The sequence below is a fragment of the Melopsittacus undulatus genome, chromosome 4, assembly GCF_012275295.1.
Source record: "Melopsittacus undulatus isolate bMelUnd1 chromosome 4, bMelUnd1.mat.Z, whole genome shotgun sequence".
NCBI classification, from domain to species: domain Eukaryota; kingdom Metazoa; phylum Chordata; class Aves; order Psittaciformes; family Psittaculidae; genus Melopsittacus; species Melopsittacus undulatus.
The window spans coordinates 74873053-74895738 of NC_047530.1; the positions used below are offsets into that span (position 1 = coordinate 74873053).

Sequence of the window (22686 nt, forward strand, 5' to 3'; positions counted from 1 at the left end):
CCTGTTTCACAGAAACTCTAATGCTTGACATGTAAGATTTGTTTATCATGAAAGTAAGTTGTTACAATAGCAATGCTGACACACCTGTAGATGGACAACAGTAACTACTTAATATGGAAAATCTTGGATCCAGCACAGCATTTAGAAACTTGCTCAATGGTTTCTTCATATGAAAAAACCCTCATTTATTACCTACATGCTGTGAAATTGCTTCATCCTTATAGTGTGAGATCACTCTAGCAATGGAATAGCATCAATTTTTTATTGGAAAATGGGGCAAAAGAAAATAGTTTTCTCTCTGTGATATGCAAAATATGTTGTCTGCTGTTTCTCATAATTTACTTCCTGAATAAAAGTGTTTTCTGTGCTGCAGGTGGCAGGCATTTGTGGAGGCACCTTGTACTCCTGATCATCCAGGTAAATCTGTTAATGTAATTACTCATACACTTGACTTCTGCAGCTAGTAGAAAGAGCTTCCTTTAGGGAGAAAGTAATTTATTTTGTGGCCAACTAGTTTCCCTGATTTTTGGGCGCTTTAAGAAGTGGAGAAGAAGGAGTTTATGTTTGCATGAAGGTGGCTGCAGAGACAGTTATAGAGAAAATAGGCAAAAGAGTCATATAAAAGCCAGGTTGTAGTGCTAAAGACTTAATAGCTATAAACTGGTAGCTAGTAGCTTCTAATTGCTATCAAATAATTACTGAATAGAATAGTAAATGTTATTAGCTTACATATATATAATATATATTACATTCAACATAAAACATTGCTTCCAACAATAATTTACTCTTTGTTCAGCTTTAAAATATATGGGGCTACTTTGTAAGCATCCTTAATAAACGTGATTATTGTCAGAGTTCTGTGAATGAGCCCTATAAGCTGCATGCCATATTCTGCTTGCATTGAAGTTAAACTACTAGTCCATTTATTGTAGAAGCAAATTTCAATATTGAAAAAGAAAAAAAAACCCAACAAAAAAGAACAACAATAGGAGAATAGGTGTTAGATGTACAAGTATGGTACTGATTTCCAGAATTTAGGAACAGTGTTATAGCTCAGGTGTTACACGTGCTCTCTGCAGAGCTGTAATTTCATTTGCTGGCCAGCTTCTCTGCTGGTGATTTTGACTTACTGTCAAGTACATATCTATATATTAGCAAAAGGAGCTGATTAGTTTGTACTGACTTAGTGGCCTATTGCATCAATTTCTTTGGAGAGTGTTTAAATCTCTGCCTCCTACAACAGACACGGAACTAATTTTTTTCCTGGAGGAAAAAGGTTTGGGTTTTGATGTATAAAAGTTGACTATAGCTTTAGGAGATCATGTGATACCCAGAAAAATTTGTAACCTTCAAAGTCCCAATAGGAGGGTTGTATTTATAACAAATATTTATTTTCCATCAAATGTCCCCTTATAATATTCTTTTTTTTTATTTTTCTTCAGAACCATGGAATAGCCAATCATATAGTGCCACAACTATCAAATAATGGAACATCAAATAGTTGGTTTGGGTTTTTTTTTATGCTGCATCTCTTCTTATGTTGCTCACCTTTTACAGCCTTTCAATTCAGTACATTTTGTGGATTAAGTTTTAAAATTTCTATTTCTGTACATTTCATTCAGTCCATTTCTGGACTACTTAAATTTATCTTTAAACACTGAGATCTCCACTAGAACAGTGTTTTCAACCATTTCTTGATTTGCCAGCTCCCTCTAAAATGTAGATTTCTAATACACTGCTGAATTCTCCCTGTACATAATTTGGTTATATTCCTCAGCCTTTATAGTAACAGCCTCTTTTCTCATGTGTTTTCTGTTTTCACTTTCAACTAAAAGCATTGAGTTGATTTTGATGTATCTGTTGTGCCATTGTAGAGTCATGTGGATGAAGGAGGATGGAGCACTGTAGCTTTATTGTATTAGTAGAATAGACAGGGGCAATTCAGAAATTATTTCTTTCTCCTCTTCCACTGTCATCTAAACCCTGGTCCTTCACCTCATTGTTGTGCAGCATAAGTATATGTCTTCAGCTTATGGCCTTCCAATTTACATTTTATTCCTTTGCTTAGGGTATTTTGCTCTAGGCAAAAAAGATGTTTTTATAAATCCCATTCACCTTTTTAGCCAGACTTTGAGAGGCTGACATTTAATTTGCATAGGGGAAAGGGATCAGCAAGGCATCTTTGCATGGCGAGTTTACGCACATGTATACCTATCTGTTGCATGTAGTTACCCAGTTCCAATCCCCAGATTCTGCTTTATATTCATATAGGAGGCTGCCTACTCCAGAGCTTAGTGGGATGGGAAAGGGAAGAGACAAAAACAGGTACTAGAGCTCATTGCCAGCTCTTCTAAATGTAGCCCTTTATGCATTTAGCATACATTAATCTTGTTTTCTTTGATTTCGCCTGAGAGTGAGAATGGAAAACTTTTTGCTTTTCTATTTGTAATAATGAAGCTTTCCTGATGTGGACAATTAACCACTTTTTGTTTTTTTTGGAAATTATATAGGTGCGTCACTCAGCAGTCTGCACAGCTGCAGCACCAGCCAGCTCTGTGCCAAAGGCACCTCAGCTAGTTCGTGAAAAGAATCAACACATCTTGTACTTAGAGTGGCATTATTTAATTCCACATTTCTTTCTATTTATTTTCTTTTTTTCCTGTAATTTCAGCTTGCTCACAAAAGTGTGCACCAAGCAAGAGACAGATAGGCAGAGTGAGAGGGCAATCACGGCACGAGATGATGAGATGGGGATCTTCAGTTCTGCCAGAGCCCAGGAATCTGCTATTCCTTTTAACATCCTAAGATTTATCACAGGATTCAGTTTTTTTACAAGTATTGTTTGTCATTGAAAGAACTCGAAAGAACCATATTCTGAAAGGTTCTGGCAGACAGATTTTGGCCTCTAAAGCTATTTCAAAAGTGTGCAGAGAGACCAAAATCTGCATTTAAACTTCATATAATATTGTATATTCATAACCCAATCCTTCCTTCCTCCAGTGCTGGGTAAGTACACTGTTTCAGCACTCTACCATTTTTAAACTTCATCGTTGGCGATAATCACCTAAACACATAATAACAACATCATAGAAGTACTAGAAAATATGTTTGATATTTCCTTTTTATTGTAACATAAGATAGTGCTTCCAAAATCCTGAACTGAATTGCTTTTCAGTAGATAAGCATCAAGAAATACATTTCCTGCTTTCGGTGAAGGTGCAATAAGGTGCTATATCAGTGTAATAGTTCAGAATGATATGCTCTAGTAGTATTTTGATGAATTACATGATTATAGCTAAAATGAACACTTTCATCATGCCTGAATTAATAATGGTGGTATGATTTGGCAAGTACTCCTGCAGTGTTCTTTAACTCATCACTTCAGAAGACAGAGTTTTAGAGCCCATCCTTTGTCTCAGGGAAACACAGGAATCCTTTATGGTTTAAAAACACAAGAAGTAGGAGAAATGTGACAGCTTAAAAAGGGAAAAAGAAACTAATGCATGCGTACCTTCTCAAGCTCATCATGACTTAATTGGTTTATTTTTCACTGCCTTTTTCCAATGTCTAAGGCACATATGACTATGTCAAGAAAAAGATCACTATTCTTTCATGTGAGAATTGGGTTGGTGTATTCTATTGCTAAATGCTGTGTTTCCACATGATTCCAAAGGCCTCTTAAGAACATCATTTTGTCTTAAACCATAGATTTTACTTACAGCTTGGGTAATCAATATGTTAATTTCTCTGTCTTTCACATTATTTAGTATTGACTGATCCTACACCAGTACCTCAGCTATCTTGAGTGAAGCTGTCTATAGCTGTACCCATTTCAGGGCTCCTGTGGGTGGTCCAACCACATGCGTCAAAATTTCCCACACTGGGGGCTTCCATAATATTGTGAGTATGTGTGTTGGTACAGCACTGAGAAAAACCTGCACTGCTGATTGTGCTATAATAATACTTGGCTGGTAATAAATGATGGCTCTTAGTCTTTATGGCTGTCATCTAGTACCTTTAATGAGCATTAATTTCACTTGAAATAGTAAGAATAATCAATCTGCTGTAGGTAAGAAATGTAAAGTTCTGCAGGCTATTGTGAAAAATGGTGATGCACAGTGCATCAAAAACATCTGGAACAGATGTTTCTGTAATTATGATGCACATGACGATTATGCTGTGTTCACTGGCCTTTGCTGATACCCTCGAAACTGGGTGATGTTACAAGCTTGTGGTGGTGCACTGAACCGGAATAAAGCACTTAATGTCTGGGGCAAGAACTGTCCTCTCTGTTCTCCGAAGTGCTTTTTGCCCATTGAATTTTTGCTTGTGGTTAATTATTATCCTCCATGTTTGTATCAAATAGTAATTTCATGCCATGAAATATCTCAAGTCTGCTGATGCAGAAAGTCAAGCAAACATAAGCATGCTATTTTCTGAACCCAAGCTATAGAAAAGAGTAATATTTGGTGCAGATGAGATTATAAAATAATCTTGTGAGGTTCAGTTTAGTTATGTATATTATAATTATGATATTATGATCTATGTAGGAGTACATGATTTTGTATCTTTCTGTTTAAAGAGTCTTAGAGTTGAAGGTAAAATATTATACATGATTTAAGTGATCTGAGTAGATCACCTAAGATGAGAGCAGAGGAAGCTCAAGAGTGCTTTATGTATCTTTCCTCTAGTGCTGTTAGAAATCTCAGTGCAACCCTCTTTTGTGCCATGGATGGCAGTGACAAGGGCCAAGTACTTCTTTTCCTCGCTACAAGAAGAAGCATTTAACAACCTTTCTGATTTCTTGGTAGGACTACAGATAAGCCAGGTCGATGTGTTTGGTCCCTACAATATTACCCATTTGGAAGTGTGTGCTTGTCAAAGTCTGGTTTCTGTCCCTTATCCTCGGGTGGGTAGAGAAATGTCAGGCAAACTGCATGGCCTCATCTGTGGTCCACAGAAGCTAAATGGCTTAACTTGGGGTTATTTTTAGGTATTGGTGCAGGTTTTATTAATTTTTGGCACTCTAATAGTGTAAAATCTGTGAACAGCTTGCATGTAGAGGCACAGCCCCGATTTAGCTCCTGTTATGATGAAACAAATTGTAATTCTTAATTGACTTCTATGGAAATACCAGCAATATAAATTACAATGTCAGTAGAAAGGGGGGTGGGGGGATTGGGAGGATGAGAAGGGGGAAGCCCTTTTTACATGCCTCGGGATGAAAATTTATAAATAAAACTAAGAAGGCTTAATGAAAAATCCCGGTGGAATCTGGCATTAATAGCCTTTACTTTTGATCTGGTACAATAAATCTTGCAGCTATGTATCCACAACAGAATAATAGAAACCAGGCCAAGCTGGAGTAGGTATGGGGGAGTTGGAGAAAAAAAATGCCCTTTCTTTAATTAATAGTATATGGTGATTTTTCTGGTATTCCAAAGTCAACAAGTCATTGCTGCCAACATTCTGCCAATCAGTTTGCTCCAAAGAAGGGGTTTTTGGTTGCAGCATTGCCAAAGCTTCAAAAGCCACATGTTCTTTAGGATTTTCAATATTCATATTGAGAGCTGGTCTTCAGACCCCAGTGCTGTAATTTCATGAGAATCTCAGATTTCTAGCTGTCCTGTGAACTGCAGTGGTTTAAAAGGAAACCTAGGAGTCCAATATTAATATTTTTTATAATATTGTGAATTTTTGAGAGGTTTTTTTGGTTTTGCTTTTTAATGGGGTAGAGGATGCCATCAAAAATTTCTCCAGATAGAGGATGCAGTGAGTTTCTGCAGCATAAATGCTGACCAAGAGGAGAGTAGATGTGGTCTCCTCTGACACATGATGGTTGGTGGGAAGAATAGGATGTGAACAGGTCCTTAACAGTGTGCATAGCTGCTATCAGAATGAAGAAATTAAATCTACCACATATATTGCACAGCAGTAAAAGATTTTCATGGCCTCAGAGTATTGCCAACACCCTATATTCAAAGATCTCTTGCCAGAAATGAGACAAATCATGTAATGATCTGAAACTGTGATAAAACCCAGGACATATTAGCCTCTTTACTTGTTTGCTATAAGGATGGTCCTAAGACACTGATTTTCTCAACAATGATCAGGGCCTGGGTTTCAGAATTATTTTTTCAGAGATACTATCATTTTGTATAGCCTTGATTTTTTAAATTCTTGGTAACATAAGAGAGAATTAACTTTTTTTCCCCACTGTCATCATGGGGCATGATAGAAGCACTGACAAATCTACTACAAGTTTTATTTTTCTATACTGGTCTTTGACAACCTAGAAGCATGTGGATGCGGACATATAGGTTTTTAGGGTTATTGTTGCAGATTAATTTTTGCTTTTTTGGGGGTTTGGGGTTTTTTTGTCTGTTTTGTTTCCTGCAGAGAAAAGCCTTGCTCTGTCTACAGATTTTTTTATTTGTTTGGTTTTGGTTGGCTGGTTGGTTGTTTTGTTGGGTTTTTTTGTTGTTTCTTTTTTTCAAATGATGGTTGCTCCTTCCAGAATGTCCAATCACAAAGGTCCAAATTTAAGCCAGAGTCTTCACTTTTTTCATGAATAGTGACTTAGATTAAAAAAGCTGCCTATCCCTTTAAATACTTTTGTGCGATAAACTCCAATATTGTGTGCATGCACAAACTCATACTCTGTATATGCAGACTGTTTCCAGTACTTAACAGTTTAAATAGAAGATAATTTTCAAAATTAAAGTTCAACACTAAAATGATCTAAAAGTATTAAGTTTATAGGACAAATGAATGTAGTTGCTCCTCAAAGCAGAGGGAGAAATCATAACTTAGATTTGATAAATATTTCTTTATACTGAATTGTGAAATTATTTGCATAGTGTGACTAAGCGTACACATACACATACTTGATTCGATCCCTCTACACTGACTTAAGGATAATGACTTTGAATAAAACTGTAAAGCAAAGAAGTTCCTATCATGAGCTTCAGAGTTAGACAAACATAGATATTTGAGGTGGAATTTGTCCTGTTACTTGCATGTGAAATTCCTGTTAAGACAAAACTGTCCTCTGTGTATTTTTTCTCAGTTTATAGTGCTATAAACTATGTTTGGAATCACGTGGCTGGTTTTTATTGCATCTGATGACATATACTGAAGAATAACCCTGAGAAAGAGAAACTTTGTAAAGGAGAAATCTTACCTTCTTTTTGGGTATTTTCTGCATTGTAAATGGTATGAACATACATGGAGTATGTACAGATCTCCAGCATTTGACAGAGTGCCACTTGGTTTTAAAAATGTTTACCAGGGGAGTTATGCCAAGGCTTTTTCTGTGCATAGATTTCAATAACAGCAACTGAAAAGTGGCATAGACTCAAGTCTGTTCCTAAACCAGGACAAACTGAGAAACCCACAAAGTCAGTGCCTAGGTTGACTTTGCTTTCTGGAATGTAAAAACATCTGACCAAAATTGTATTAACTGAAGATTAAGTGCAAAAGTGAAATTTCACTCTTTTCCAGAGAATAGCTCTGCCAGGAGCAAGCATTATTCCATTGTCATGCACTCGGTGGTAATTGCCCATCTGACGGGAGAGCTGGAGATTAACATCACAGTTCTTAAACCATAGGCTACATATGCCAGACTCCAGCGTGTTGTGTCAAGCCACTTAGGCATGAACCATCAGTGTACAGAGTGTTACTAAACACTCTTATTTTTAGGTCACGCAGATGCACATCATCCTGAATATTTCTCTGGACAAATTGCTAATCGCCACCTTATTCAAAATCTGTTGGACATTTCCTGTGTGCTGCATCTGATTGCTATTTTTTTAAAAAGAGATACGAGCAATAATATAAAGCTCACTTATGAGGCCTGCATAATATAGTGTATAACAACCAAGTACAGTAAATTAAACATGATACTCATTACATAAATACAATTATATTTATCAGCCTTTTATAACCACACAAAGCATTTACCAGTAAGAGTTATTTTGGAGTAGATAATTCCCAATTAACTTTTACTACTTTATTTTTGCTAATTTAGTTAGATTTAATTTAAAAAAAAAAAGCTGTATCAAATGACATCTCTAACTATTACACTGGAGATGAGATATAATTAAAATGTTATGTATATGGATTGCAACTGATGGGAACCTCAGCTTAAACTCTTATTTTCGTCTTTATTTGATTGTTGCCTGCACTGCACTGCACTGCAAACATAATTGAATTGCAAGATAGCTGTGTGCCCATGGTGCCAGCACCAGGAGCTTGGAGAAGAGAGGGAGAGGAAGAGCTTGAAAGAAAAATTATCTGGAAAATCAAACATGTCAAGGTCTGGCCTTAATTGAGCCAAGGAATCCTGTGAGAATCCCTTCTCCTATGACACACTGTCTTTCCTCTGTGGAGCTGGTCATATCTGTGGGGCTGGGCATGAGGAATCGTGGATTTCCATGGGTCCAAGGTGAGAGTGGCAGAGATACTCAAATGCCTTTCTGCACTGTGGACTTGAAGTGACTCATGCATGAATTTTTCACCAGCCTATTAATAAAACTTGTGATTCCACTGGCTGGTTTGCTACCAAGCCTGAACATCACTCAAAGCTTGGCAGTATTTGCTCTATACCAGGAAATGTCCCCATATCTCAACCTAGCTGTCAGTTTACTCCTTGGAAAAGGGGAGTCACATAGAAAAGTTGAGACATAATGGATACAAGTTATTCCTGAGGATATTCCAGTTGGACGCAAGAGGAAAATGTCTCACAATGTGAACTATCAGCCATTGGAATAATCTCCCCAGGGAAATGGTGGACTCCCCAGCTTTGGACACTTTTATGATTGGGCTGGAGAGGGTGCTGAGCCATCTAGTCTAAGTCATGCTTTGCCTAGAAAGGTTGGACCAGATTATCCTTGAGGTCCCTTCCAACTTGGTATTGTATGATTATATGATCCCAAGAGACTGTCTCTCACCGCTATCCTTGAGAAAACAGTGGGCTGAAAAGAGCCTAAAAAACTCAAATCGCTGAGAAAGATACCTCACCGAAGTGAGCCAGCTTGGCTTGAACTCTACCTTTTGGTGTCAATTTTAGATGGAGTCTTCATTGACTAGTGCACTCTACCATCAGCCAGGCTGAGACATGAGGATGTCTCCTGGTGGAATACACAGGGAATCCACTGACATCAGAGTTTTGGTGTACTCTTAAAAGAAGTACTTCAAAGTGAAAGGAAGGACAATTCCAAAAAAGACTTCCTAACGACTACTTGCTTTTCTGGTTTTTGCTTTTCTGGTTTTTACTTTGCCTTGAGACATAGGGCTTCAAATCTGTAGCTAAAGTTGAAGGTTTTGCATTTAGTGATCAGAATCCTACAGATATGCTGGGTCTCTATTTCCCCATCTCTAAAGCTGTTCTTCCAAAGAATCCCTCTCTTGGCAGGGTTAAACATGATGATGGCTGTTTCAGTTCAGGACTAGGCTTGAGGGCTGGGGACGTTTCCACACCCCGGAATGTCAGGTAGACACAGTAATTTTTCATGGGGGAGGTGCAGTGGCAATGTATGGTATTATTAAACTGAACTTTTCTTAATTTCATCTGTCACTAATAATTAAAATGCAAATGCAGTGTTGCTAATTGTGTTTCAGACAATATGATTTTAAAAGAAAATAAATGTGATCTCCAAGTGTTCAGCATCACTCTAAGACAAGAATTAATGTATTTCACTGGGAAAGGGAGCCTTTGCTGATGGTAAGTATCAGAGCTATCCTTCTAAAGGCGAGGACAGTTATAGACCCACTGTTCATTACTTTGGATGTATCACATTTGCTAGTATGACAAGATGTATTATGTACAAGGAATTTTACAGATGGAGAGAAATATCCATGTAAGTTGTTTATTTGATTTTTTTTTCAATATTTTTCTTTCCTGTACTACCCTGTCCAACCTTGGGATAATGGAATTATTTTATGCCTCCTGCACTATCATCAGGCTTTGGATGGCTGCACAAAGGCCACTGGCAACAGAACAAGATGGCTGTAAAAAAATGCAAAAAATTGGGATAGAAAAAAAAGGTACAACCAATAACTTGCCCTTAAATTTAAAAGGAACTAAATGAGGAACTTCTGGACAATTTATCTTGCTGTTTACAGATAACAAGTCACTTTGTTTTTATGTGCTCAGTCTAGTATTCCATAATTTATTTGAAAGAAGATGAGAAATAATGTAGATAAATGATGAAGTGTCAGGGTCTGACGCTCTTAAATGAAGCTATTATGGTCAAAGAGAAAACGTAAAACCTGCGGCTCATTATGAGAGCGTTCTACTTGTCAGTTAAGTGAAAAGGCCTGGAATGATTTCCAGTTTATTTGTCATTGCAGTTATTAAAGCTGTCTTTTTGGTGCCATGAAAATGAATTGAAGACTTTATTCGAAGTAAATTTGTACTAAAGCTTTCAGATGTATCTTATGTGAGTTCAGTGAGGCAAGAAAACAGCTTAAAAGCTGAAATTTTACAAGGAGGCAACTACTGAAGTCCTGAAACGCACAAGAATATAAAGTCTGAGGAAGTTACACAAATAAATGAGGTATTCTGTCTCTTGGGAAATAAAGTTTAGTTTTACTATATTGTACACTTAGACAAAGAAATCAGCCCTTGTTAGTGGCAGCAAAATATTGTCTTTCACAGACTTGTGCCTAGTGCTTACTTTTTTATCAAGCTATTAATTTTGGGACAAGTTTTTCAGAGAAGTGGATCTTCTCTCTTTCAGTCAACATAGAACATCTATAGATGTACCATCTCTGAGTCAAAGAGTAGAGCTTGTATCAATGGCAAGATTAGGCTTTTTATGGTCATCTTGACTAATGTGGTTCAAGAGCAGGACAAAACAATGCATGGGGTTGGTATCATCCAACCAAGAGGATCCATTTCCCTAATTGAATGACTGGTCTGCAAAGCAGGATATCTGACTGCAGGGAATGAGAGATATTATTGACTTTTTTATCCCTCTTTAAATAGTCTTAAAATATTTCATAAACCTTGTACAGCTTCGAAATTAGGGTAAAATTTTAGTCTGCCATCAACTGAAGTCAAAAACCCTGCTACTGAGGTGGTCATTGACACTCACTTCATTGCAACCCCTTCTTAACATTATTTCTACTGAACTGTAAATCTCTGATTTACGCAGAGATGATTGATAGGTCTATTTTATTCTGGTTTCTCTATTGCTCTGGATTTCTGTTCCAGTAGTCGTGTTACCCACTACTACTTCATATTTGCCAAGACAAATTAGTGTAGTTATACTAGGTTTGGACTGTCCAAAAGGAAATTAAGATTCTTTTTTATTTTAAATTGAAAGCCATAGGAGCACTAAACTGAAAGCTTAACTCCAAGCTCCAGCAGTCTTACAGCAGTATAGTTGACACTTTATTGCAGTTATTACAAATGTTATGACATGTCTTCAGGGTCAAGTTAAAAACAAAAAGGGTTCCACATTCTCATCAGAAGTAATCTGTCAGTTTTGTCATCAGATGTGATAGCAGCCCTCAGTAGCAGTGTCACAGTCAAGGGTTTATCAGGCTCTGTAGTATACGTATGCATACTCTGATTTCCAGGGGTTTATATCTGCAATAAAAATTCCCTTTGGGCTAAAACTTGGCATTCATAGCCCAAAGGGATTTTTTTAATTAAAAAATAAAAGTATAAGTGAAGTCTTTCTTGAATGATAAGAGCACAGAAAATATCTATTCTGCATTTCTAGAATAAATCTTTTAAACTGGCAGACTTCAAATATTTAAGTGGCCAAGTCTCTTTACATAAGAGACTATTAAAAAGGACAACCCAGGAAGGGGGTAGGTGGCGGACTAGACAAGTGCTTTGTGCTCGCTGTGAGTATAAGTGTTGAGCATTTGATGAGATGTATAATTAGCCACACATTTCTAAAGCTCTTGGTGTCTCTTTCTATTGAAACTGTGCATGAGGGAATTAGGATGTCTGATGCACAAATATAAATCATTTCTTCCTCACCACCCTCTGGCATGGTCCTGCAGAACAGTGTTTGATATGGTGTATGCTGCTCAGATCACGGCAGCTCTTCTGATACACATATTACATCTGTTCTGTGTAGAAACAGAAGACTTCCATTTTCTATGGCTGCTGGTCTGGTACTGGTTTTGCTCCTATTTCCATTACAGTAGCAACCAAAATATGCAAAGCACAGCAGGGACATTTACAGTGAAATGCAGAAAAAAAGGTCACACAAAAAGAAATCCCTAAGCAAATAATAGTTATGGAAAGGATGCAAGTACTGATGGGTGAGTAGTGGTAGCTAAAACAATTTACCCTCAAAGCTCATTTATTGCCAACTGATGTTGTAGGGTTTGTCTTTGAATAACTGGTGAAGAAATTAGGAGCAACATATTAGATACAGAGATGTTTGCACTAAAAAGTGATGAAAGACTAACTCTTATCACTTTAAAAATTCTATCCTTTGCTTGGATACAAACCCCAGACTTTGTATGAGTATTTGCAAATGCTTTGTTTGGCAGTGTGCTATATACCTCAGGTAGCACAAATGTGGCTCATGGACAACAACAGCAAACAGGATATATTGAAAAGTTACCAGGGTTCTCCATAAAATCCTGGTAAACCAGCAGAAAACAGGCACTGCTGTGTAACAGGAAGCAAGGGAAACATGACTGTGGTGTATGTTTGCTGGTTTTTGTGTTGGAATTCACTGGAATTCCTAAGGGGGAAATAAAAGAATGTGAGTAAAGAAAACCAGCCCTGGGAGGGTTCCCTGCCATGTCCACAGGGAAATTGTTCTAAGACAAACCTGCACATTCTCCTTTAGTGCTCTCACAGAGGCCAACCTGTTGAATTAAGGGGAAAGCACAGCTAAGACCTTCCATTGGAAGAGTACAAATGGGCTCTGAAGGTTCTTTCTACTCTTTATGTATGAATTCTCCACATCTGAATTTAGTTTTGAGTTAGCACCACCCCTTTGCCACCAGGAACCGCTTCTGAAGAGAAGTTCTGAGACTGTTAGGAAATGAGGCTGATGCCAAGGATATTGTAATTATGGGGTGGCTTAATTAACCTTTTAAAAATGTTATTTATATGTGTTTGATAAATCTTTTGTTTGTTATCAAGAATTTAATTTTTTATTTTTCTGTGTGTTTCCACAGGCAACCAGACCAAACAGAAAGGTGTGGCAGATTACCCTTGATAGGGCCAGTTTGGAGACCTTAGAAACAGATGTTTTTTTCTTCTTACTCTGCAAGAGTTACAAGCCAATAGTGCCACAATCCAAAATTTTTACATCTGCTGTTGGATTTTTAAAAATGTCCTGTTCTTAGTGCCTGTGTTCTGGAAGTCCATAGAAATCAACTGAGAAGAGACCATCAGCTCTTAACCTCTTTCACAGAATTGGTTTGTCCATCCATAAAGAGTCTCAGTAGCATTTGTAGGAACTGAATGCAAGTGAGCATAGTTAGATATAGTGTTTTCACTGACCATCATAACCTATTTCTTGCATGATCTGTGGCACAAATTTCCCTAGTTTTGGGTGACAGCTGCCTGTGGTGTGTCATTAGATCTCAGGAAATGTCTAAGATTCTCTAAGTCTTCCTGAGAAGTTCAATGTGAAGGCTGCTATTGGAAGAAGATGGGGACTCTCTGAGTTGCACACTATCTTGTATTTGAAATCTGCATTGCTTTTCGTATTGCTGTAGCAAATGTACAGTTTAGTGCCATTCTGTGACATTTTAACAAATTTCCAGTTTCTGCATCAAGCAGACTAAGACTGATAGTGACAAGTTTGATGCCCTGTACTGGGATGTATGACTGGGGAGATGGAAAAAGAAAGGACTACCTCAAGGGAATAAGATGGTTGCGGTATAGGCCTGTAAATGCAAACCTAAATACTCTTTTTAGTAAGGCTGGTCTATTATTGCAACCTAAAGGAAGTTCATTTAATTAATAATTAAGGTCCTCATCTGCAAGATGCTCTCAGTATGAACTTTAGTATCAGAAATGGCCAGGAATTTATTTTATGGTGCAGCTGTGTTGAGAAAAGTCAGCATCATCAAAAATACAAAACTGCTGCCAAAAGCATATGCCTATCCTGTAAAGATTCATCAGGTCCAGTACACTGATTAAAGACAGAGAAAGATACCAGAATCCACACTAGAAGAACTGGTATCAAATAGCCACCACAATTACTCTTAGCTTTAATGAGACAGCATAGAAGTGATAATTATATTTTCCCTTAGAACCAAACTACTTATTGAATTGGCAGTATCTCCAAGTGCACATACTGCAATGAGAATGAAAAAAACTGTTCCAAAGTCCTTCCTGCCTGGTGAGTGCCACGCCAGAGCATTCTGGATGAACACTGTGACCAGCATCCCAGACAGCACTGGAGCCCAGCTGGAGCAATGGGTTTCCCTGTGCTCTGGGGAGTCACAGGATCAACTAGGTTGGAAAAGACCTTTAAGATCATCAAATACCACTGCTGCCCCAGGACTGCCAAGTCCACCACTAAACCATGTCACTAAGGGCCTCATCTACACGGTTTTTGAACACTTCCAGGGAGAGTGATTTTACCAATTCCCTGGGAAGTAGTGTTGACTACCTTTTTGATGAAGAAATTTTCCTTAATATGCAGTCTAACCATCCCCTGGTGAAGCTTGAGGCTGTTTTCTCTTGTTCTATTACTTGTTACTTGGGAAAAAAGACCCTTTAAGCTTCTTTTTCCTGTCTGCAAGCTTTACTGGTAATGGTTAATCTGCTAGGATTTTAGACATCATAACCAACAGAAACATTAATAAAGTCCTTTAGATTTTCTGGATTGAAGTTTCTACATAAATACAAATTGTTGATTATGTTGTCATCTGTCCATGTCCCCTGACCTCCCAATTCCTCCCTCTGCCCACATTTTCTTTTATATTTAACAGTTTAGGTGATTAAGAATTGATTCTGCATTGTGTTCTGGTTTAGCTATGCTCCTATTTTCCTCTCTCATGTTATCTGTTGTGCTATGGTTCACGAGCTTACTCTATTTACTCCTAAAACACTGGTTTACTTGACTCAAAACCTCTTTGAATAGCTTGCTCCATGTGGCAGCTGTATGCCAACAGAGCAGTTTTGCCTCACATTTCTATGTATCAGTAAACCCTTGTGTCTTTGGAATGCAGAAAGGGAAAAGGTTAATTTCTAGGCTCGGTGGTTGCTACTCACCTGGGTGAATATTTTGAACTGTAAATATGACACCATCACTGTGGAGAAAGTATTTCCATACTCTATAATTCACAATAATTAATAAATTACAATGTATTTTTATTATTATTATACACATATGATTTAGAAGATGCATACACCTTGTGATTTTCAAGCTCTTCTGTTGGGTGAAGCACTGAAAATCTGTGTTTGGGGAGCAAGAAACGAGTACTCAGCACCAACCATTGCTGCTGTGCTCTTGGTTTGATCTGGTGCCCAGAGATGGAATGATTTGTGTTGGCTTTGTATGCTGTTTGATTCTGAACAGTCTGATTGCACAATGTTAACAACTCAGATGCTGAGGATCAGGGTCAAGAAAACTTTTTTATTTTGTTTCATGATGTCATCAGAGATGGGCGATAGCAAATTTCTTTTTAGCTCATGCAGATGAATAAAAGCCAAATGGAAGAAGACTTGTCACATTGTAGAAGAGGGAAACAAGCCAGTAGTTCAGAGTAAAGGAGTAATAATGTGTAGCCTGTGAAACTGTTATGCTAGAAAATGGGGATAAAATTATATTGCTTATTATCTGCCTTTGCTTTTATTATTTTATAAACTTCGCTAACATCCCCACACAAATTATTATTATTCTGGGAAATTTTTAGCTGAATGGGTTGAATTCCACAAAGATCACTTTGTCCTTTCCATGATCACTCTTGGTAGGTAATGTTCTCAGAAATTTTGAAAGCATAATTTGGATTTTTTTCCTACCAAACTTCCCAGAAGAAATACATTCTGGATGGAGCATTGCAGCCTGCTATCTAGCATATGTTGTTTACTGCAGTCTTGGTGTTTTTTTTTGGGGGGTTGCCTGTTTTGAACTCCATGGTGTGGCTTTTTGCATGAATAGGGTGAGAAAGCTGCTCCTTCCCACGACAATCTCTACTGTCTGTCTACTGTTCGGTCTTTCTTAGACATGCCTTCTGGTTCAGTCTTCCATACCAACTACATTGCACGTGTACACAGGTATCATTAAAAATATAAGTAAGAGTGCTATTTAAGAATTTCTTACCTTTGAAAGCTTGAAAGTTCATTTTCTATGACTTTTCTTAGCACTGAAAAATTCACTGGTAGATTAGGTACCATTGTCTTTCTGCATCTGTGTCCCTGTATTTTTTAAACATAAAAATGCAATAATTTTTCAAAATTCTGTGCAGCTCTAATACACATTTTTAATTAAAAAAGCTAAAAATTCAACAGGCAAAAATTCAAGATAGAATGAATCTAAAATTTCCTTTTCTCATGATACCATTTCCATGTAGAAGTGGGTTTGCATCATGATAATTCACAGATAACCTTGTGAAGCAGGTAAATGCTCTCTGTGATTTCAGGTAAAAAATCATTGTTATTTCAACACACTGTGTACTGCTTCAATAGTGCTCACTGCCCGAAAATATGCAAAATTAATGGGGTGAACATCAGTAAAAAACAGTTCATGAGGCATCCAACCTACAAAGATAGAAACAAGTGAAAGATAAAAATCTGTGACATTTGACTGTTCTTTTTCCTTGCCTGATTTATCTATAATTCAGACTGCTTAACTTAACTTAAACACAGATACTGTAGTCATAGTATTTGTTAAAGCACTAAGTTGACAAGTATTGAGCACCAGCCATTATTTCTGTTTGAGAGTCAGAGGTTTGAGCTATTCATTTTGTAGCCCGACGTACAGCATCACAATTCCTTGAATTCCCAAAGCTTTTCATATGGCTTCCTCAAGGACAGCTATCATGTCTTAGCTGCTGCAGTGACAGATGGGATACAATGTGTCATGTGATGGATAACACTGGAGCCACAGTACTTAATCCTTCTAATACTAATAGCGGCATTATCATAGAGATTTATGAGAATGTCAGTTCCAAGTTCCCAGTTCCATTCATGGGTTTTTAAAACTTCAGCTGCAAAAAACATGCATCCATCCCATTAATTCTAATTATCATGGTTCATCTTCTTCAGCAGTTTTGTACTCCGGAACCTTTCAGTGCAAATTAACGTACCAAAAAAGTGTATTAATTAATATTTGTAGCTTTTAATTTCTGCAAGAGTGTTGTCTGGAAGCAGCTGGCAGTACAGGGCCGCTGCTATTGAATCTTTGCCAAACAAGTGCAGATGTAATTTTGTTATCTCTTGCTTAGTCATTTACGCAAATTAATTTGAACAATTAGCCTTTTACTGGTCCTTCATGAATCATGCAAAAGGGATCTGCCAAAAAAATTGCTAGTTGACAGAAAAGAATTGGTTAACATTGTAAATCTTACAAAAAGGTATTAGTATGTTTGGGATAAAGTACAACTTCAGAAAAAATTGTGTTTGGTTTGTTTTGTTTTGTTTTTTTTTTGGTGCCTCATCTATTTCACTTCACACTGCTGATTATTGTTGAAGAAAAAAATCAAGAAGAACAGTAAGCAGTAGAAATTTGGGAACTTCATTTTGGATGAAAAGCAAAAAAGTTGTGTTTCTTGCCTAAATGTTGTCTTGTCTTTACTGCTTGCAAAGCTGCAATGGGTTTTGTTTGAGAGGAGGTCTGTAGTGAGGTCGGGCACTATAAAGCAGATTTGCTCATTATCTGAAAAAACAGCCAAATCTTTAGTTTCTTTGGACATTGTTCTAAAGGAAGTCTTATCTTACCCAAATGTCTCTCCTCTTAGTAAAACAGACTTCTGCATATACGCCGAAGCCTTGACTTAGAAATGCTGGGATTCGTCTTCAGGTAACTCACAACATGCGTATTGAGCTAAAACTTGTATTTAAGTAATGTTGAGAATGCTAATAAGCTAAAACTTGTATTTAAGTAATATTGAGAAAGCCAACTCATACATGAAAGCTAGATTTAAATGGCAGTAAACTCTGATTTTCAAAAAATTGTATCACTGCTCTTTTCTTAAATATCAAACTTAATTTTAGTTAGTTAAGCCAGATAATCAAGCTTACCTGGGCTCAGTACCATCCAGAGTTTTTGAATAATGCTGCAACCGAAATTTTTTCTCTTTTACTGTTATTGTAGAGTAAATGATCTCACTTTTTTCATCAAAAATTTTATATGTAATTTTGGTTTAAATTGTATTGTATAAATCTGAGCTTTGTGATGCATATTCAAAAATGTAACTCTCAGGTTGCTTTTAAGATACGACTATGGCATGACAGCCAAGTTAATTGATACCTGTCCCTTTGATTGCACATTTGAGACATTTCTTGCAATTTTGCAGTGCAACTGGAAGTATTTTAATGTGCTCTAATTTAATTAAAAAAAATAAAAAATCAGTGGCTAGTGCTCAGTTGCATTGAGAACCAAGGGCATGGGAATGATCTTACTGATATATTTAAATAAAACCTTACAATTTTGTCTAGCCACTTCTGTTCACTCATCTTGAAACGATGCTAATACACTGCTGCTAACGTGGATTGGTCCTGCAGAACAGGTAAAGCTTTTGGGGCTTGTGGGAGTGCTAACAGTTCTGTTTTGCCGGGGGCTTTCCTGAAGCATTGGCTGTAGCTGTAGAAATAACTTCAGAATTAAATCTTTGTTTTGTGGAAATCACACTCAAGCTCAAACAAATGCTGACTCTTTCTTAGCTGAGCCAGACTGTCCTGTGCAAATTCCATCACTCTAGCAGGGTAAGGTATGGGTCCCTTTCTCTCTAATTGTTTTTTACAAGCTGTGATTTCACAGTCTGTATTGTTATTTCCATTTGTCCATTTGATTGCAGAGAAAAGAGACCAGATGTTGTGTGACAAATCATAGCTATTTGCAATCTGTTGGAATTCTTATAAATTGTACCGGGGATCATTTTCTGATAACTGATCCTGCAATCACTTATGCACGTGCATCACTTAGAGCATGAGATGTCCTATTGAAGACTGTGGATCTATTCATAAGCTTAAATTAAGCACGCATCATGCGCATTTGTGTAAATGTTTGTGTTGTGAAATATGCTGATATTTAGAACTTGCCTGTTAGATTCACCATTGCATTAATTTGCATTTAATCAAATCACATTATTATTACACTGTAAAACTTGAAATCAGTTAACGTTTTTATTATGTTACATATGGCTCAAAATTTGGCTGAAGTTTATCCTGCAGCAGAGATCCAATTCTGTTTACTAATTCCTAATTCACAACAAATAGTTCCTTCAGTAAAGTGCGTCAAACCCAGCCCTGTTATCCATCTTCTTTTAGGGTCTGTGGCTAATCAAGGAAGTGGTATCTCACTGGTGCACTGATAAGAATTAAGTTAGTTCCTCTGTAATTGAAAGTATCAGTAGTAAACTTGGCTGGAGCTTGATTAATGGTTTATTAAAATCAGAGTCTTCATAGTGAGTGCTAGATAAGGAGTTTTGGGCAAATTACTTGGTTACTGGGAAACCTTTAAATTTTAATCATGGAGACACTTCAGCATCATTAGGAATTGAAAAAGACAATGGGCACTGGAAGAAATTGATGTGCTTTTCAATCTCTTCTTCTGTGATGATATTGAGTGATGCATAGGCTGCAATCGAGAATCCTCTTGCTCCCCATGCCTTTGATTGCTGTTGTTATAATTTAATATTATACAGTTCTTTATGATCATGGAAATCAGATGAGTTAGTTGCAAAAGATGGAAGGTTTTAGTGTAAGAAAAATTAGTTAAACATCCTGGTTCCTCTATTCTGTTTTGTTGCATAGCAAAATGGAGGGATGCTGTAACTTGTATTCAGAACTAGTGGAAATAGAGAAGCAGGCTCTTTTACATACATTCATATTTTTTATGTGATAATGTTATAAATTCCAAAGATACATTTACACATAATTTTGAAGTCTATGTTTAGATAGTGAACATGTGCATATCTGTGACTTATATGGGTGCATGTATATAGCATCTATGATGTATCTGTATTTATAGAGATGTGAAGTACTATAATAGTGCATTTTATGAGGATATATATGGAATGTAGACATCTCTCCTGATGTAACAGATCCCATTCAAACAAGTATGAATAAAACCAATACACTTAACTCGTGCTGTCACATCTTTTGTTTCGGCTTGGGATTTACAAGAGTCTAAGCATGTCCCCAGCTTTTCCAGGTAAGCATACAATGGAACTGGGCTCACAAAGTGACCAGTCTAATTTAAAGTCAAGTAATTTTTTCTTCTTTTTTGCCTCCACTACTACCATGGGAGAACTTCTCTCCTGTCTGAAGATATCGTTTAGACATATCCTTCTAATAGTCTGAATTTATTTGTAGCTAGTGAATGCCTGTTCTTATTTGCACCAACATTGTCTAGGGATTTAAAACAGTCTTAACCCCCAGCCTTCATCCATTTTACTGGGCTAAGTAAATTTCTTTGTTTCATTCTCCTCACTTAAGAGAGGTTGGACTTTTGCCTGAGTATCCCTTTTCCACGTTTTGATGAGTTTTCCTCCTGTGTGTGAACAATCTGAAATGCTTGGTAATCCCAATATGGTGCTACACTGGGCTTGTACAACAGTATGAATATTTCCCTGTTTCTAATGACAACATTTACTTCCCTATTGTAAGATGTGCCTATCATTTGTGTTCATGGGTGCATTGTATCTGTGGTTAAAGTCAGCATATTGTCTCCTCTTTCATTGCCACAGAATAAGTTCAAGCTGTCAGAAAAAAATACTTATTATTCACCCCTAAATTCCAGAATGTGCAGTTTTGTACTAGTAAATGTTATCCTACTTCTGTCATTGAAGTCCCCAGACCATTTAATTTACCTGTCGTCTAATATTCCTTTGGGTTGGTAATGCCTCCCAAAATCATGTCATGAAAAAAAGTGTAATTGGTATACTAGCCTTCTCTGTCAAATTAATTATCAAAATCATTAAATAAGATCAGATCTGACACCTGAGCAACACAGGATTAAAAGCAATTTGTCCAAAGTCACATTGGAGAGCTGTGAAGAAGATGGTCTAAATCTCAGTGTGTTTGCTATATTAAACATTCATTGTCTTTCTGCAGGAAAATTTACTAGAAAACATGTACTAGAAATCTGTAAGCTGGGAAAAACATTTATTTCTAGCAAAAGCAGAGCTTGCTGCAATGCAATTATTTGCAGAAAAAGGAACTTTGTTTTGCAATATATGCATCAGTTATTGTAAGAGATGCTTTTAGGCTGGAGTGGAGTTTCCACTGTGCCAAAGCAAACAGCCTGTTTCACTGGCTTAACATCCAGTGCATAAGGTGTTCATATAGGCTGTAGGAATCAAATATCAAAGCTATTTGCCTTGAAAAGGTATTCTAACACTCTACAAGGAGGTCTTTCCCTGTGACTATCCTATTCACCCATTCAGTTGTTTTCTTGCTGATACAGCTCAGAAACATTTTTAAAAGGAAGAAAGTTTTCATTGTGCAGGAAATAATTTTCCATTCATAGACAAGAGGCTGAATTCCGGTCACAGAAGAGAAAATGACAAACCAAAAAGTGAGAGGGAAAGACATATCTTGGCAGGGTGATTTGTGCCTTTTTGGTTTGGTTTTGTTTTTTTTTTCTTTTAATAAATAATGTGTACTTAGGACTTGAGAATATTAGTACAAGCCCTAGGGGAAAATGGATTTAATGGGAGGGGATGAAGTTGTTTTGGAAACATATAGTTTATTAAATTTTCTCATTCAGGGGTTTATTATATGATTTATGATAACTTAAGCTGATTATGTGCCCCTTTTTAATTTGTCACATAATGATTATGTATATCTATACAGCCATGTTGTGAGTGAATTCATATATTCAGAACAGATAAAATGCCAGAAGAAGCCACTCTGATCAACTGATCTACCTTTATTTACTGTGAAACCCTTTAATTTGAACCAGTATCAGGTCATTCCATATACATACATTGCTGTATAATATAAATTTATGGTATGTGCAGCACCTATTTCAGAAACATTCTTGGTGTACAGGATTATAAAAATAGTACTGTGTAGTGTTACATGGATTTTTGTGTGTACACATGGCCAAATATGAATAGGACCATATTCTCAGTGATGCATAATCTCCTGTGATATCAGACACTTCATTTTATGTTTACCAGTCTAATTGTGAGCTTAAAACTGGAGAAATATTTTAGGCCTCTAATATTGTAATGCTTATTTAATGCAGCTCAGATTTGCTTTATCAGTCTTGTTGAAGAGTAGTCTCTGTGAGATAGGCTTGGGTTATTTATTAGGTTCAGACTGTTAATACAGAAAGATGTATGAAAAGTTGAAATAAGAGACAGTTGCATTTCAAAAGTGCAAGAGCTGAAATGTTTTTAATTGCCTTTGCAGCCCTTTGCACAGCTGAACCTGGAAGACACAGAGATTATGGAGGCATCTAAGCATCAAAATGTGCTTGGCAGCTTCATCTTGAAGTGTTGCAGCCAGTGTCCCACCCCAGTGTGAATGTGAGCCATGCATGGTTCCAGTCTGACACAGGGGAGGCTGCAAGGGAT

At 37.0% G+C, this 22686-nt stretch overlaps 1 long non-coding RNA gene across 4 annotated transcripts in view; it reads left to right on the plus strand.

Moving 5' to 3' along the window:
• The first annotated feature begins 372 nt into the window (after positions 1-372).
• The window catches only part of LOC115947298 (uncharacterized), a 39497-nt gene continuing 17183 nt past the window's right edge, over positions 373-22686 (plus strand). For 2 of the 4 annotated variants that reach the window (XR_004081245.2, XR_004081242.2), the window contains exons 1-4: positions 373-417; positions 1443-3900; positions 17899-17960; positions 18599-18669. This is a non-coding gene — a long non-coding RNA (uncharacterized lncRNA). Of the gene's footprint in view, positions 418-1442; positions 3901-9933; positions 10048-13158; positions 17961-18598; positions 18670-22522; positions 22639-22686 lie in introns of those variants that run through there. The other 2 variants (XR_004081243.2, XR_004081244.2) reach the window with 2 other exon arrangements.